Source organism: Mastomys coucha, unplaced genomic scaffold (assembly GCF_008632895.1).
Source record: "Mastomys coucha isolate ucsf_1 unplaced genomic scaffold, UCSF_Mcou_1 pScaffold1, whole genome shotgun sequence".
In the NCBI taxonomy this organism is placed as follows: domain Eukaryota; kingdom Metazoa; phylum Chordata; class Mammalia; order Rodentia; family Muridae; genus Mastomys; species Mastomys coucha.
The window spans coordinates 72,342,531-72,358,785 of NW_022196891.1; the positions used below are offsets into that span (position 1 = coordinate 72,342,531).

General features: G+C 41.3%; 1 protein-coding gene across 3 annotated transcripts in view; it reads right to left on the reverse strand.

The window, feature by feature from the left end:
* Rgs7 (regulator of G protein signaling 7) overlaps positions 1-16,255 on the reverse strand; it is a 396,147-nt gene that overhangs the window by 157,924 nt on the left and 221,968 nt on the right. The window lies entirely within an intron of this gene.

A 16,255-nucleotide genomic window follows, 5' to 3' on the forward strand; every position in this document is an offset into this window, starting at 1 on the left:
TGTGTGTGTATGTGTGTGTGTGTATGTGCGTATGTGTGTGTGTGTGTATGTGTGTGTGTTTGTTCTTGTATGGACTGGTGCTGCTGTGCATGTGTGGAGGCCTGAGGATGACTTAAGTATTATTTTTCTTTAGATGCTGTCTGTGTTGATTTTTTTAGAAAGGGTGTCTCACTCAATGTGGAAGTTGCTAACTGGGTTAAACTGTTTGAGTAGTGAGGTCTACAGAGGTTCCTGTCTTGACCTCCCCAGTGCTGGGATTACAAGCAGAGACAACCATATGGCATTTGTTTGTTTGCTTGTTTACCTTTTTTTTTTTAAACTCTGGCTCATGGCTGCACGGCAAACTCTTTACATCTGAGCCATCACCCTCTCGGTGCTGAAATGACCTAAGACTTGGTTCTCACCTCTCGTCCCAGCTGCACCTGCTTTATCGTCTTTTCTGACAGTGTCCAGGTTCCATGTGGACATGGAAATAATTCTAATTGATAACCCCTGTCAACCTCTCTGCATGAATCTGAGAGGAAGAGTCACTTTGTTGTCAGCTCTACTCCCACGTCTTACGGATAATGTTAATGTTCAACATTCCCCAAACCTAATGTTTAAATCTAATTCCTTCATCAATTACTATCATAGGGATGTCAAAAGGATGTCAGTGTTTACCCAGCTGCTGGCGCCAACCCATAGTACTTCTATTTTCTTTATCCTCGCATCCAATTTGTCAGCATATTCAATCACACTTTACCTCTCCACTGTCTCACTTGAGTGCAAGCCACCAGCTCCATCTTGATAATGAAAGGCACAGGGTCTGCACTGTGTCCCTACTTTTACGCCCATGAACCTACTCCCTGGCAAGTACCATATTTTTTAATGACTACCGAAAGCACCTCAATGGCTTTACTAATTAATGAAATAGAACCCAAACCCTCTTACTATGCCCTGAAAGATTCCAACAAATCGCAAATCATTCCTCATGTTATCTCTTTAGTACACTGTGACCCACATCTAAAAAAAAAATAGTCTGAAAATAAATGTTATCATGCAAATAGACTTGGCCATAAACACTTGTAACACCAGCACTCAGGAGGCTAAGTCTAGATGATCATGACTTTAGCTTGACAATTAAATTAAATTTCATTGTATTTAAATTAATAGTTTAGGTTATAGAATGAGATCTTGTCTCCAAATAACAAATAAACAAATAAAAACCAACCACAATCCACAGGACATCTTAAGTATTATGCATAATACTTTATATTATTTTGTGATGATTTTTTATTTTATATAAAATTATAAATATAAAATTTAGGAAAAACCAGAAATGATACATAATTGAGTTCTATTACTCTGTACCAGTAGATAGTATCAGATCTCAGAGGATGAAGGCTCTGTCCACAAAAACCATTGCCCATCTTGGATGACAACCACAACCCTAGGTTGGCCAATGTTTCTGATCCTCTAGCTACAAATCAATTTCTGTGGTTCTGTCCTTGGCTTTGGTTACTTTTTTAGAGCTGCTTGTAAAACTCAGAAAAACGTACTAGAAAGGTTTAGTCATTTAGCTTAGAGGGTATTATAAAGGATGGAGGGGAATCACGAAATAGTGGCCATGCACAGGCCACAGCATGTAGGGAGGTCCGCTAAGCTCATAATCTCTCCTAGTGCCCTACCCTTGAGTATCCTCCAAGTGTTCATATCGCCAGAGTTTCTGAGGCTTGCCGTTCTGAGTTCTCACTACATCTTTGATAGGTGGGCATGAATGATTACATTACCAGCCAGTGTTCAAACATTCTCTGCTCTTTAATAAGGGTAGGGGTGGAACTTCCATCTGCAATTCCAGCCATGCAGCCCCTTTGCTTCCTCTGGCATCAGCCCTACTCTGAAACAGGAACCTGGCCATCAGCTATCTCATCACCGTAGTTGAGAATTCCACATTACATATTCCAACTGATTTGAAAACTACATGCTGGAAAGCACGATGTATAATATATATATACACACACACATACACGTAAACACATCCAAGGTTGCATTTAGGGCATTTATATGTATTTGCAATGCAAAATATATTTCTTAATAGGAATTATTGTTAAAAGACAGAGTACATGAAGTGACCATGACAACTTTATTTTTCCCTCATCTAAGCCCATTCCTTGCTTACTAGGTTATGTGGTACTACTGTTCATTCCAGACTTCAACTGAGCAGTTTTATCCCCATCAGAGAACATTCACAAACCCTATTTCCACTACCTAGAAAAGCTTCCCAAGTGTCTTTATATGCATAGATCTTTTCATTTATATTTCAACTTGTCTATAGTCACTCAACAGTTACTTTCTTTCTCCAGTCTTTCCCCTGCTCAGCAACATCCTAGCTAAGCCTCCTCGATGCATTGGACCCCTTGATCTTACTCATGTACACATTTACTGGTGTCTTCATTCCAGCTTCTCCTGATTAGAATATAAGTCCACATGAATATATGGACCCTATCTGTCTGGTTATCAAAGATATTTATTGAACAAATAATGAGCATTGAGACATACTTCTCTGTAGAAGTCTAATGGGCCATCTGCAGCATCTCCTGGCATCCCAACCCCCATTTATAAGAGTTGAATCAGCATCCAAGGTCCCTCCCTTTGGCTTTGTGTTGGTCTGAGGGGCCATTCATTTCAGCACATTAAGCTGCTAATTATGGGATCTGGCATCTCCTTTCTTTATGGAGAAGAAATAAATAGTTATTATTAAATAGCCCTTAATAAGCAGTAGTTTCTTTTAGGGCAAGCATAATTAAAATTGCACAAAACCATTCATACATAAAGCCCTTTCTCTAAATCTAGGACAGGCTGACCTGCTGGATTCCACGGCCTTTCTCACCTGCATGAAGTGTATCTACCTTTTCAGAAAACAGACAATGTTGCTCCTTTCTCCTCATTGTTCTCTTAGCTCATGCATATGAACTTCATGTCTGAGACTAAAAGAACTGTGATATATATATATATATATATATATATATATATATATATATATTTCACATATATATATATATTTCAGTTTCTAGGCAGTGGTTTTTTTTCTGCACTGCTGATTTTATTAGCATCATTATAGACATCATTTTTATGCTGGACAGAATTATCCAAGTTGAATTTTTATTACCTGTAGTATGTAAACATCATCTTGTCTGAGTTTGTATTTAAAATAGATGGAATGTGGATTGTTTAAAGTAAAATTACTAAAGTCAGGCGTTGTAGTGCAGGTCTTTAGTTCTAGCACTCAAGAGGCAGTGTCAGATGAATCTGAGCTCAACATCATCCTGGTCTACATAGCCAGTTGCATGCCAGCTAGGGATAAATAATGGAGACTTCATCTCAAAACAAACAATAACAACAACAAGAAGAACAAAATTCAGAAAGAAATACAGGACTGGGTATAGTTACCTATTATCCTAAATGTGGTTCTTGCATTTACTAACAAAAATATTTTCATACGTCACTCAAGTTACCTGGTGTCCAGTTTCTCAGGTGTGCACACTCATAAGACCAGCTTAAGGATCATCTGCTACTATATTTTTTAAATTTAATTTTACTTTTTTACGTATTCACTTTACATCCCACTTAGTGACCCTGCCTGGTCAGCCCCTCCCCTAGCACTTTCCCCATGCCCTCTCCCCTTCTACTCTAAGCTCGTGGGGGGCCCCCAAGCCTGGAACTTCTGTGTGAGGCTAGGTGCATCCTCTCCCACTGAGGCAAGACAAAGCAGCCCAGCTAGAAGAACATTTCCTACAGACAGGCAACAGCTTTTGGGACAGCCCCAACTCTAATTGTTCAAGACCCACAAGAAGACCAAGCTGCATATCTGCTATAAATGTCCAGGGAGGCCTAGGCCCAAACCAATGTATGTTCTTTGGTTGGCAGTTCAGACTCTGAGAGTCCCAAGGGTCCATATTAGCTGACTCTGTTGGTCTTCCTGTTGAGATTTTATCTCCTTTGGGGCCCTCAATCCTTCATACTATTCTTCCATAAGAGTTTCCAAGCTCCATCTACTGTTTGGTTGTGGGTGTCTGTATCTGTCTGAGTCGGCTGCTGTGTGGAATCTCTCAGAGGACAACATTCTCCGGTCTACAAGCATAACAGAATACAATTAATAGTATCAGGGATTGGTGCTAACCCATGGGTTGGGTCTCAAGATGGGCTGGTTATTGGTTGGCCATTCCCTCAGTCTCTGTTACATCCTCCGTGTTTGTATTTCTTGTAGACAGGACCAAGTTCGGGTTGAAAGTTTTGTAGATGGGTTGGTGTCTCTATCATTTCACTGGGGTTTCTACCTGTTTATAGGAGGTAGCCTCTTAAGGTTCCATATCCCCAACGTTGTGAATCACAGCATATGATGCCCCAATTGATTCTTGGGCATCTCCCTTATCCCAGGTCTCTGTCTCATCCTAGAGGTACCCTCTACCTCCTCACCCCCATCAGTTGCAGATTTTCATTTATTTTCATGGCAATCTGGCCAAATCTCCTGCCCCTTACCCACACCTGATCCTGAACTCCCTCCATTCCCCTCCCCATTCCCGCGATCTTCTACTAGTGACTTGAACTTATTATAAATACAAATATCATTTTAAATTAATCCTCAGTTAATCCTCATACAAGTCTTGGGAAGTTGCCAATGTCATTTCTTCTTTATTGAGGATATTGAAGCAGGAGAACAGACACTAAGTGGTGGAGATAATTTAAACCTAGGATTATCTAAATGTAGAATCTACACTCATTTCTGGGAAGCAACACAGGTTGCTTCCATTCCCAGAGGCCAGCTGACAGGTTGCAAGTCCTTGCATCTTATGTTAGTCTACTCATCCCACTGTTTCTGTTGATTGACAATTGTGGAAAGGGGGAGGCTCTGGGCCTATTAGGGTAATCAGAGGCAATCAGCTCAGTGATGCTGCAGGGAGTCAGTGTCTACTTTCAAATGGCCATAAGCTGAGATGGAATCACATGACAAGTCTTAGACAAATAAGTCAATATCTGTGATTAGAGTACTGAAGATTCTTCTAGAAGTTACCGTTGGTGTCTGTACAGCTCTACCTTTGATTTATTTCAGAGTTCAATGCAACCTGGTTTTCTCTCCCATAAACACTGATCACATCTTGTTCTTTGCCAAAGTCAGTGGTAAACTTCACAAGATTTCTCATAACAGCTTATTGCACCCGTGGGAACATGTTATTGATGGCTAGACCCTGCTGAAACCTCATGTTCCCTTGAACTGGAGAGTATAGCCTTTCCTTGCCTTCTCTCTGCATGCTGTGCTCCTGGCTGGTTTGGGCATCACCTCCCAGCTTGCTCTCACATATCTCTAAGGTCTGTCACAGTCTTCCTTTCTCAACTTTGACTTTGTCTTCTGAAGTCTGTGGTTGCACATTCAGACCTGCCTCAGGGCACAGTCACTTTGGTGGCACATTATCCCAGGCTGCATCCATTAGGTGCTGGGCTTCAGAGAAGCACAGAGACACCACTCTGAGAGTGGGAAAGTGTAGTATGAGATGTAAGAAAATTGAAGCTGGTATACCTTAACTTCCAGGCATCTAGTCTCCAAAGACCACCAAACAGAGAAGTTAGGAACAAAGTGTTGGGGGCCCGCAGGCCCATGATGAGGCTGAAATTATTGGAGGCCCTAGGGCTAAGGACAGCGTCTAGCCTAGGGCCAGGGCTGGGAGCTTAGGTTTAGCTCATTGGCAAAGGTAGCAGTAGTTGTCTAGGGGCACAGATGGGCTGCCTACTGGAGATTTAGGCAGCTGCTCTGTAGGCAAAGGCCTGTTACACACTCCCCATGGTGGTTCTCAATGAAAGAGACAGTCCTAGCTTCCAAACTGTTTATCCATTGTGAAAAATGGATGCCTACCAACTTCTCATGGTGGACTTGAGATTAAATACCTTTTGCAGGGAGGAATGTCTGGGAAGGGAAGCTTATGGCTAAACCCTCAAGGCCTCTAGATACCTCATTAGCACAGAGAACTCTTCTCTGGGCCTACATGACCACAGGTCATGTTTCCCTATGTGGGAAGTGTGGCGAATGTTCCAGGTCAGGAATTTGGCAGGGAGCAAGGAGGAGACTACTGTATCAGGTATCTACCCACTGAGTTTTCAGGGTCTCAGACCTGCTCTATCCTCTAAGCTTCCTGGCATAGTTTACCATCCCACAGAAGTCTTTGTTTCTCTTCTTGGATTTGTCCTTCCACTCACATGCTAAGGATTTTTACATCTATCTCATCAGCAGAAATATTTCTCATGAGCTTCAAACCTTATATAATGGGGCAAAATAATAACTCACTTGAAAGCAGTTCAATGGGAATACTAACATAGATTCATTTATTTAAAGAATCCAAAATGGAATCTTCACCCAGGGATGGAGAGCTAATAATTGAGTCCCCAGCTGGGAATTCATGTTCTGTGGGTTGCTTGCCAATGCACCATATTCTGTTGTCAGCCTCTCCCACAGGCTTAATTAGATAACAACGCTGTAAGTAACTCTTCTTCATGGAATGGGTAAATATGATCATCTACATGAGTCTTGTGTGAAGGTCCAGCCAGCCCACTAGCAAAGTCTCTTCCTTCACAATGCACTTGGCCCCCTCACTCACCTACAGCCAACCAGTCCTGCTAGACCCGGTGCAGTTATTTCTTCTAATTCTTATATTCAGTGAATAGACCAACATCTGAGAAATTTTCCAAGCCAGAGATATATTTGGTGTCCAACCAACTCCCTTGTTGCATCAACGTTATCACCTCAATCTCAGATGTACCACTTCTCTCCATCTTCCCTGGCACAGAACGAATCTAGGCCTCTACCTCTCTTACCTGGACAACCACAGTGACCTGTCTACAGCTCTGCCCTGTCTGTTGTATTCACCGCACCTCGTTAGACTGACTCTTATGAAACTAAAACTGCATTTGAGTTATAACTGATTATGATAAGAGAAGAATGGTATGAAAAATAGCAAGGAACAGCTCAGGTGCTAATCCTTCCAGGACAAACATCAAATTCGTTCTAGTGAAAAGCAGTCATGGCCTCACTGTGGAGAGGCCAGGATGTTCCTGCAATGCAGCGCAGTGTTGCAGTGTGGTAGTCACATTGGAATGCTCACCTTCCATCCCCTACAGCTTAGCACCTCATGCACAGCAGACAGTCTTTGTGTTTATGACAGGAGAGGAGTGGTGAAAGATCAGTTAGCCAATAAGCCCATATCTTCAATCAAGTCACTAGCATCTTGATTTCTAAGTTAATTTGTAACATAAGTTGGCATGAGTGATGCCATGTTGTGATACTTTGTGATTCAGCATTAACCACATCTGTCAAGTCTTCTCAGTTGTGGTATTGAAGACCAAATTTCTATTTTACTATCTGTCCTGCTTTCTTATGTCTGCAGGAAAGACTGATCCAGATGCTTTCCCTGTGTCTACTCTGGTCTCCTGAACTTCAGTTGCCTTCTTGACAACTAGCATATGTCCTAGGCCCAGAGAATAGAAGCTCTCCTTATTCCTTTGGACTTACAATCTAAGCTTGTTGCAATAGGCTTTTCAATTTTCTACCAAGTGAAGGAAAGTCCAATTCAACAAATATTTATTGACAAACTCCAGGAATAGAATAATGGATGAGTCACGCACTCTCTTTAAGAGCTCCCTTCACACTGATGAAAATAAAAACACTCAAGTGAATCACCTAAGTAAATAGGTTTTGTAGCGTGGCTATCCAACCGGCAGCCCTCACTAAGACTAGAAGGGTGGTAACAACACTGAGAAAAAAAAATAGTTGTTGACATAGTTGATACCAAAAGCAAAACAATCAGGACTATATGAGTCCAGAGCTTTGTGAACATCTTTAGCCTTATATCATTACTCTGTTTTAAGGAACAGTAGTTGTACCATGATTTTGAGCCCCCCAATAAAATGAATCTCTCATGTCTTAACCTGTTCATAGTAAGTGCTGCTAAGATAGCACCATGTATCAGACACTCTGAGACTATCAGTGGTTGATTCCATCAGTGGAGGCAGGTCAGGTTTACAAAGGGAAAGAGGAAGGTAACTCAGAGAGGATACCCAATGCCTGAGCTAACTTGTAAGGGGCAATTATTTGAGTGAAGCTGAAGGGGCTGGGTGGCATAATTTTAGTGAGATTTGCTGAGGACTGTGAGAGCCCCCAGCATTTCCTGCTCTACTGGACTAACCTGAGCTTTCTCCCGCTGATCTATTAAATCTACTGTGTTGAAGCTCCTCCACACAGAGCTGAATCTGTTCAAATAAGAAGATCTAGTTCCCTGTCCTAGGCTTGGTGACACACCAGCATTCCAATTCCCCAGCCCATTGGTTCCACCCTTGGAAGGTCAATTTGTTCATGGTTCTATTTTTGTCCTCTCAATAAACACTTGCACTTGTGCTGGTCACTGAGCAAACACCTGCTTGTGTTGTCACTGTGCTTGTTAACTCTGACTGCTGATATGATGACATTCAGAATCACCATGGAAACGGACTTCAAGGGATGTCTGTAAGGGACTTCAGACTGGGTTAATTGACATGAGAAGACTAGCCCTAAATGTAGGTAATCCCATTCCTCGGGTTGGAATCCTGGACTGAGGGAGCAAGGACAGCCAGATGCACTGTGACAATCACTCTCAAGCTCATGCCACCCTGCCTCCCCACCCAAGACATGCACCTTTGAGCTGTGAGCCAAAATGAATGGCTCAGTGATTAAAAGAAGCTATTATTCTTCCAGAGGTCACAAATTGAGTACCCAGCACCCATGTCAGGTCACACACACACACACACACACACACACACACACACACACGCACTGAAAAATAATAAAAATAACTTTTAAAAATCTACCTCCTTATGCTGCTTTTGTCACATTATTTTGTCAAAATAAGAGAAAAGTAGCTAATGTAGTCACCATCTAAAAACCTTTCTGGAAGATCATTTTCAGACCAGGTATGATAGTTCATAACTCTAACCACAAGCTGAGATAAAAGGATTTGTATGAGTTCAGACCAGCCTAGGTTATAGAAGGAAACTATGTCTCAAAAACAAAGAAAAAGAAAAGCTGCCTTCCGTAGAGATAAATGGATTCCTGCTTGTGTAAAATGTTTAACATAAAATCATTTAAAAATATCTATTCTATTTTAATGATGTGCAAGCACACACAAACACACACACACACAAACACACACACACACACACACACACACACTGCAGGAGTGGAGTATGTGCACTCAACTGTGCATGCTTGCAGAGTTCAGAAGACAGACTTGGTTTTCTTGAAGCTGGAGTAACAGGTGGATGTTACTAGCCAACTAGCTTTGGTGATAGGAACCAAACTTGGGTACTACAAGTGCAGTCCACACTCTTAACCGTCTAACGAGCCACCTCTACGTGACCTTTGTACATATTCTTATGTGACTGTGCAAAGTTAGAAGCATCGCAAGAGGTGTCACAGCCAAGGTCACATAGCATTTATGGCAAACTCCTCAGATGTCTACATCCAGTCACACTCTGCTTCACACTGCCCTGCAATCCTCTCGATTGCTTGGTAGACAGAAGGTGCAGTCTCTAAGCATCATGGAATCCATGACGCTTCCACTTAGCCGATTCGCTCCATGCTCCTCTCCCATACCAGATGACGGATGGAAATCTGATGGGAAGGAGGGAGGGAAGAAAGCCACAAACTGCTGAAATCTCATTAATGGAATTTAATAGTTCTGAAGAATTAGAGCATTTCACATGGGAGCATTATCAAAATAGATGACCTAAAACTGCAGTGTTTTCCTTAGAACCCACACTCACTGAACTGTCTCCTGAGGTTGCTAATATCGGCAGCTTTCTGCAGAGGAAAATAAAATACATACAGTCCACATTTTCCTCAAAGTTCTTTGCTCCCTTATACACATGGTGCTTCACAAAGCATATTTGTTAAATTCCAAAATTTTTTGTACTAAAAGCTCGAAAAGTGGCTTCTTAGGTAGAATAATCTGCAACAAGATTGTAATACAGTCCTACTACAGAAAAATACCAGCATGGCAAAGGCTGTCATATTTTGGTAAAGATTCTAGCTTTATTTATTTTTAAGCTTTACCTTCACGATTGTATATGAATACTTTAGAAGTTTCCCCTACAATATCATTTTTGACTCACTCCATACAATGCTGGATTGGGTAAGGCTGTACTATCCTGTCCACTGAGTCCACAAGCTCCGAGACAAGAATATCCTATAGTCCGGGTATTTGTTTCATTTTTCCACGTAGTTCAAAGCATGAAATTTCTTTGGATGTTTGCTAAATGTGGTCATAGGGAACAAGATGGAGACAGACAGTGCCGCAATACTAGACCTTTTGTTCTGAAATTCAGTGTGGATTATCCCAACTGTTAACATAGTAGCAAGATGTAGAATAAAAAAGAAAAGGCACGATTGAATCTTCAAGCACTAGATGATCATGCTGCAGTGGAAGCAGATGTCCCTGCACCTGATGACACTGAGTACCAAGTGAAGAGTCCATCACCACCCGTGTATGTGCCATTCTCCCCTCCAAACAGCACAAGTCTCTTTTTTGACTTGAGTTAGGGCCTGACCAAATGTCATGAGAAATACAGGTTTGCTCACTGAAATTCAGAGCAGAATTAGAGTCTCTCAGCATGAGTGTCCCTAGCAAGCAGGTGACAAAATGAAGAAGCACCCAAGCAGCTATTTAAAACACAGGTCTGTTCTCTTTAAAAGTGCAAGGTTTGTTTGTTTTAGAGCCATTTCGACTTTCTACTGTCATCTGCTTTTCTATTTCTTCCAACCCCTTGTTCTATTTCCAGGAGCTGGAGGGCATGGGAACTCATGGGAAGATGAACTAGCACTGCTTGTACATGCGTGACTAGCTGGTCTCGGAGGTCAGTGTTCACAGATACAAACAGGAGACCACAGCAGGAGTTAATGATGACACAGTTGTTCAGATCCAAAGCCTTAGAGGTACACATCTGGCAAAAGAGCCTGTTCACTTGGATGCTTACCTAGTTTTTACCACCAACTTCTACAGAATGGCTCTAGAAGAACTGTTGGCTCCGATGTTCTGGAATGTTCTTGCTGAGGTTGGTCTTTATGCCAATTGAATATTGAATCTTCTTTACAATTTGCTGCTAGTATCAAGTGCATTACTTGTTAAAACAGTCTGCTTAATAACCAGGAGGATTTGGTAAAGTTCTATATTTCCTCTTATCTAGCTATCCGAAAATTAGAAATAAATAAATGCTCAGCTGAGGAAAATGATTCTTATTCTCTCCAGAGGACTGTTATTTGAGCTGGCATTTCATTTATGTAATTATTTTAAAAACCCTTTGAGACATTTAATAAATTCATTGAGAGAGTTCATTGTCCAGCCAAGGTGCTATTCTAACTATTTAGATGTAAATAACCTTCCTTTATTGGCTGAGAGTTTGGGGATGTGCTATTTGTTAGCTTCAAGCCTCACAAATATTAAATGAAGCTGATAAAAGTATCTCAAAAGTAATTGGGATTAAATAAATTCTACATCATATTTAGAACAATACCCACTATTCAACATGACTCCAGTAGTGACATCTTACATATTATCTACAGTGGTGAAGAGTTGTCTTTAATGATACAGAGTAAAAAACGAACAAACAAACAAAGACACGTTGTTGATGTCTAAGACATCTAGGGGAAAAGACATGGAAACAAGCTAAGTACTCCGTAACATGTATCCTATCAATGAATAGCAGAACTAATGAAACTCTTGCTTACTTTATCTTCTAGTGAGGAAGTCCCAATACCACCTGCCTTTACTATGACTAGAAAGTCTCTTCCATTACTCACGAAAGCTTTCATCATTTAATGTGTAGCATGTGACTGGAGGGGTGTGCAGCAATCTGTGTGCCAACAGATGCTGGACATAGGGTTCTGGAACTAAGGGCTCTCTGCTTACAGGAATCCTGCTGAAGGGCAGGAACCACTTTCTGCTCCAACTGGTCCTGTCTCATAGCATTAGCAACACAAACAAGGAAGCAAGATGTTAGAGCTTGTAAGTAGCCAGCTGAAGAATTCATTTCTGCTTCCTTCTATCTACCCACAATCCAGGCTTATCGATTAACTGGAAACCTATGAGCTCTTGCTTTCATTGGCACACAGTATGTCCACAAGGCATCGTTCTTAGGTGTCTTTCCCCTGAGCATGTTTCTTTCCTTCTCTTCAATTCATAGTCACCATGACATCTAAACTTCACTGAAACTACCTGGTGCTTTTAAGATGTGTGACTGGTTTCAGAACAAGAAGCACATCTTGTAACATCTATTTTGATGTGTTGTATACAAGATTACTGCAAGATATTACTGCAAGAGAACAGAGGTTGAACTTCCTGCTCCCCAAGCCCCTACCCCAACATGATGAACATGATGAGAGAAACAGAATAAAAATCTTTAGATGAATACAGTTGTTAAGGAACTCTGGGATTCACAAAACAAATAACTAACTATTTTATAGTAGAAAGAGGAAGGAAAAATTTCCTTCCTGGATTGAAATACAGAATGCCCTACTTTGTATAGCTTAGCCTCAGGAAGTAGAATTCTTCTTGGGGCTTGACTGTCACTTAGCTGTGTGAGCTGCAGTCCTGTGTTAGGAAACCTTAATATTCCCTTCTCAGGTGAAAAGCTACATTGAGGTGAAGCTAAAGGCACATTCTCTGCTGAGCCAAGGTTTAGCTCAGTTGTGTCTGTCCTTCTGCATTTTTGTCAGATCACGGGACACAATGAAGGTACTCTCTTTCCCTGCCTGATCCAACCCCCTGAAAGTCACAGGTTTTGTCTGACAGAATCCTGGATGGTACACTCGCAGCTGACATTAGTAGGTACTCAATCAATGCTTGTCAGAAAGTGAGGGCCAGAGGGCCTTTGAGAACAATGATTCTAAGGCTTGGTCCCTGCACACCTTCGGGGAGGAAACTCCAGAAAAGAGAAATGGAGTTGAGGTCATAGTGCATAAATGGTGAGCCCTTTGCTAGGAACTCATTCATGTGAACATCAAGCATGGACAAAGACTAGTGTTACCGCACTGATGCCAAGATGACGCAGCCACAAATTCAAAGCTCTTCCCTACATTTAAAAATCTCCCAAAACGATAATATAGAGATGTTCCTATGAGAAATCTATTCGGACTTCAAGATGAACTCCCTTTTACACAGTGTTTTTTTCTCTCCTAATGTTCATGTTTTCTTATGTGCTAAAATCTTTCCTTGATAAACTTCAACTCATCCTCAAAAATAAAAGTAAAAGCAATAATACGGAAAGAAGTGAAGTACTGGTGGGAATTGCTCTTGACTGCATTCCTCTAGGGCATAACGAAAGCTGAGGAAATTAGGATATCCTTCATTCTTTAGCCTTCTGTCATGCTAAATCAGCATCATTGAGACTCTCCGAACATTCACTCTTGATGCTTACTGGAGTGCTATGTCAGGCCAATCACTACTACCTCCTGTTGGCAGGCAAGGAGACAGACATGCAGTGAAAACAAGTAACTTGTGTTAAATCAGCAAGCTGATGGGCAGAATGGAAAAACTGAGGCTAGCCTAGGAAATCTTCATAGGGTCTGCATCTAGAATTATCCAGTCCCTGTATTTTTTACTCCAGGAGTGTTAGACATGGAACATAATGGAAAGCAGTGTGCTTCCAGTCTGGCGAGTGGAAGGAAGATGCTCATGACTCAGAAGCACGTGAGTAACCCTCACCTCAAACTTTAGCACCGCATCCTTTAAACTTCAAGCAGTCTGCAGATGTTTTCCAGCCAGAGGTGTATTCTTGTATGTATAATGCATTAATAATTCTGATTCTTTTAAATTCAGCTTCTCCATTGACTAATTATTGGTTTTTTGCCTAGTAAAATAGCATTGTTAGCCTGGGATTATAGTCCAGTGATAGAGAGCTTGGGTGCTTGTAAATGGTCTACTTACACTTTACACTAGCAGGTTTCCTTTTGCAAATGTTACCGTTCATTCACCTGAACTAGGAGAGTAGCTCTGGGGCATCCACAGAAGTGGTAATGTATGTTTACTCTCCACCTGTCCTGTAGAGATGGAACCCATGACTTCCCGGATACCAGGGACCATGTTTCTTATGTGAGTCCATCAGAGAACATGATAAGCATCACTTGAATGAAACTGCTGATGAAGAGAAGCTGCATGATGACCCATTTCTTTGGGGAGAAGGAATTGAGTATTACCCTCTCTCCCCTACTTACTCCCTTTTTTTTTCTTATGTGTGTTTTTGTGTTTCTGAAGTAGTAAATCATCCAGGAAGGCATAGCTTAGAAGGCTGGTCAAGGATGAACTCAAAAGCAAGAGAAATGCTTAAGGATTTATTTTCAAAACATCAATAAACATCTACTAAGAGCATTAAGAACAGACCTCTAGACAACCCCATTGAAACTGAAGTAATCGATGAGGACAGGAAGTATATGCTAAATCAGAAGACATTAATGTAACACGCATGCCAATACTTGAGTCATTATCGTGTGTACAACTGTTGCTAGGAATCATTCTCCTCACTCTGCAGATGGGCGCATTGGCTACTTTGCTCTGATTGTGAAGCCTACACGTGTCAGCTTTTCAAAGGACAGGGGTTATCATATGAAGAGGGAGCTGCTATGCACACCTGCTTCCTGGTCAAGGCGAGGTGAGCAGGTGGGACAGAACTGGGAGAACACAGGAGGTGGTGCGGAGTCACCTAGGAATGCAAAGAAAAGGAAGTAAATGGAGCAGGGGTGGTGATCACATCCATAAAGGATTAATTGATCAACCAACTGGTCTTGGATAAGTTGTGATGATAGTTGAGAGCACCAAGATCCAGTTAAACTCTGGCAACTTTTCCGTACTGGAGAAAAAATGTTTGAAAAAGAAGACACCAGCCAAAAGCCATTTGAGTAGGCCACACACAATCTGTTTATGCCTTGCCACTGTTTCAGGCAGAGGAATTAGAGGTTTTCTAATGTTAATCAAGTGACAGTTTTCAGGCCTCGATGCAAAACTTCTTTGCAAGTTCCCCCCAACTTGAAGGTAACTCTTCACCAGATGTTTTAGAGAGTGACAGCAAAATGCAAGGGCCCTAAGAAGATGCACTGTCAGAATTTGAGTGAGCTGGCTCTGGACACAGTTTCCAACAAGATGGGGAGGCGAGAGAAGAACTGGTTTTGCCTATGGACAGCCATGTTCTAGGAAAGAACATCGAATAGTCTCCTAATACATGGCTCAGATTACATTTTAGCTTTGCTAAATTAGGTCTAAGTTAGAAGCATGCAAAACCAAGGGCATTTTTTGCCTGAGCAGTCACCTACATTTAACACTCCTCAGGCTTTCTTTTTTAAATTTTGAGCACTGTGAAATACTTTACATACACATACATAAACCTATACATATACATATAATTTTTAAAGATTTATTTTATCTATTGTGTATGTATGTATGTATGTATGTATGTATATATGTGTGTGTGTGTGTGTATGTGTATGTGTGTATGTGTATGTGTGTATAAGCATATGTATCCTTAGAGGCCCCAAGAAGGCCTCAGGTCCCCTGAGATAGAGTTACAGGTGGATGTGAGCTGCCTGCTGTGGGAACTGGGAATTGAACTCCAGTTCTCTGCAGGAGCAGCCAACGTTTTAACCTCTGTTCCATCTCTCCAGTCTGCACTGTGATATTTTAATGAAATGTCTAGCTTTTTACCTCCACCTTATTTAAATCATGAAACGTATAATGTAATTACCAGGTTATCTTTCACACCATATTTATCAGTTAGATAGATTGTGGATAGATTGTGGACTTCCAATTCTGTCTGTTTTCCTAAACTAATAATTCCAAAACTTACTGTAGTAAATCTGGTAAAACTTTCCATGAATAAAAATCTAATAACTAAATTAGTAAAAAGTATTGCATATCATATTTTAAAAGGGAAGTGTCCCCTCCCTCCCTCCCTCCTTTTTTTCTCTTAGCTTTTGCCGTTTTTATTCCCTGTATTAGCTAGTATTCTGTTGCTGAGAGAAGCTCCCTGACAAAAGCCATTTTAGGAAGGCCATGTTGACCACTCACCTCTGTGCCCTGCATGTGTGTACACCCCTGTCTTCAACTACCCCAGTATCCCTCTGAATCTCTCTAGCTGAAAACCATGTGAAGACATGAGCCCGGTTTTTCTGGAGTTAGTGAGTTTTTCTGGAGAAGAATTCCCCTAAGATCTC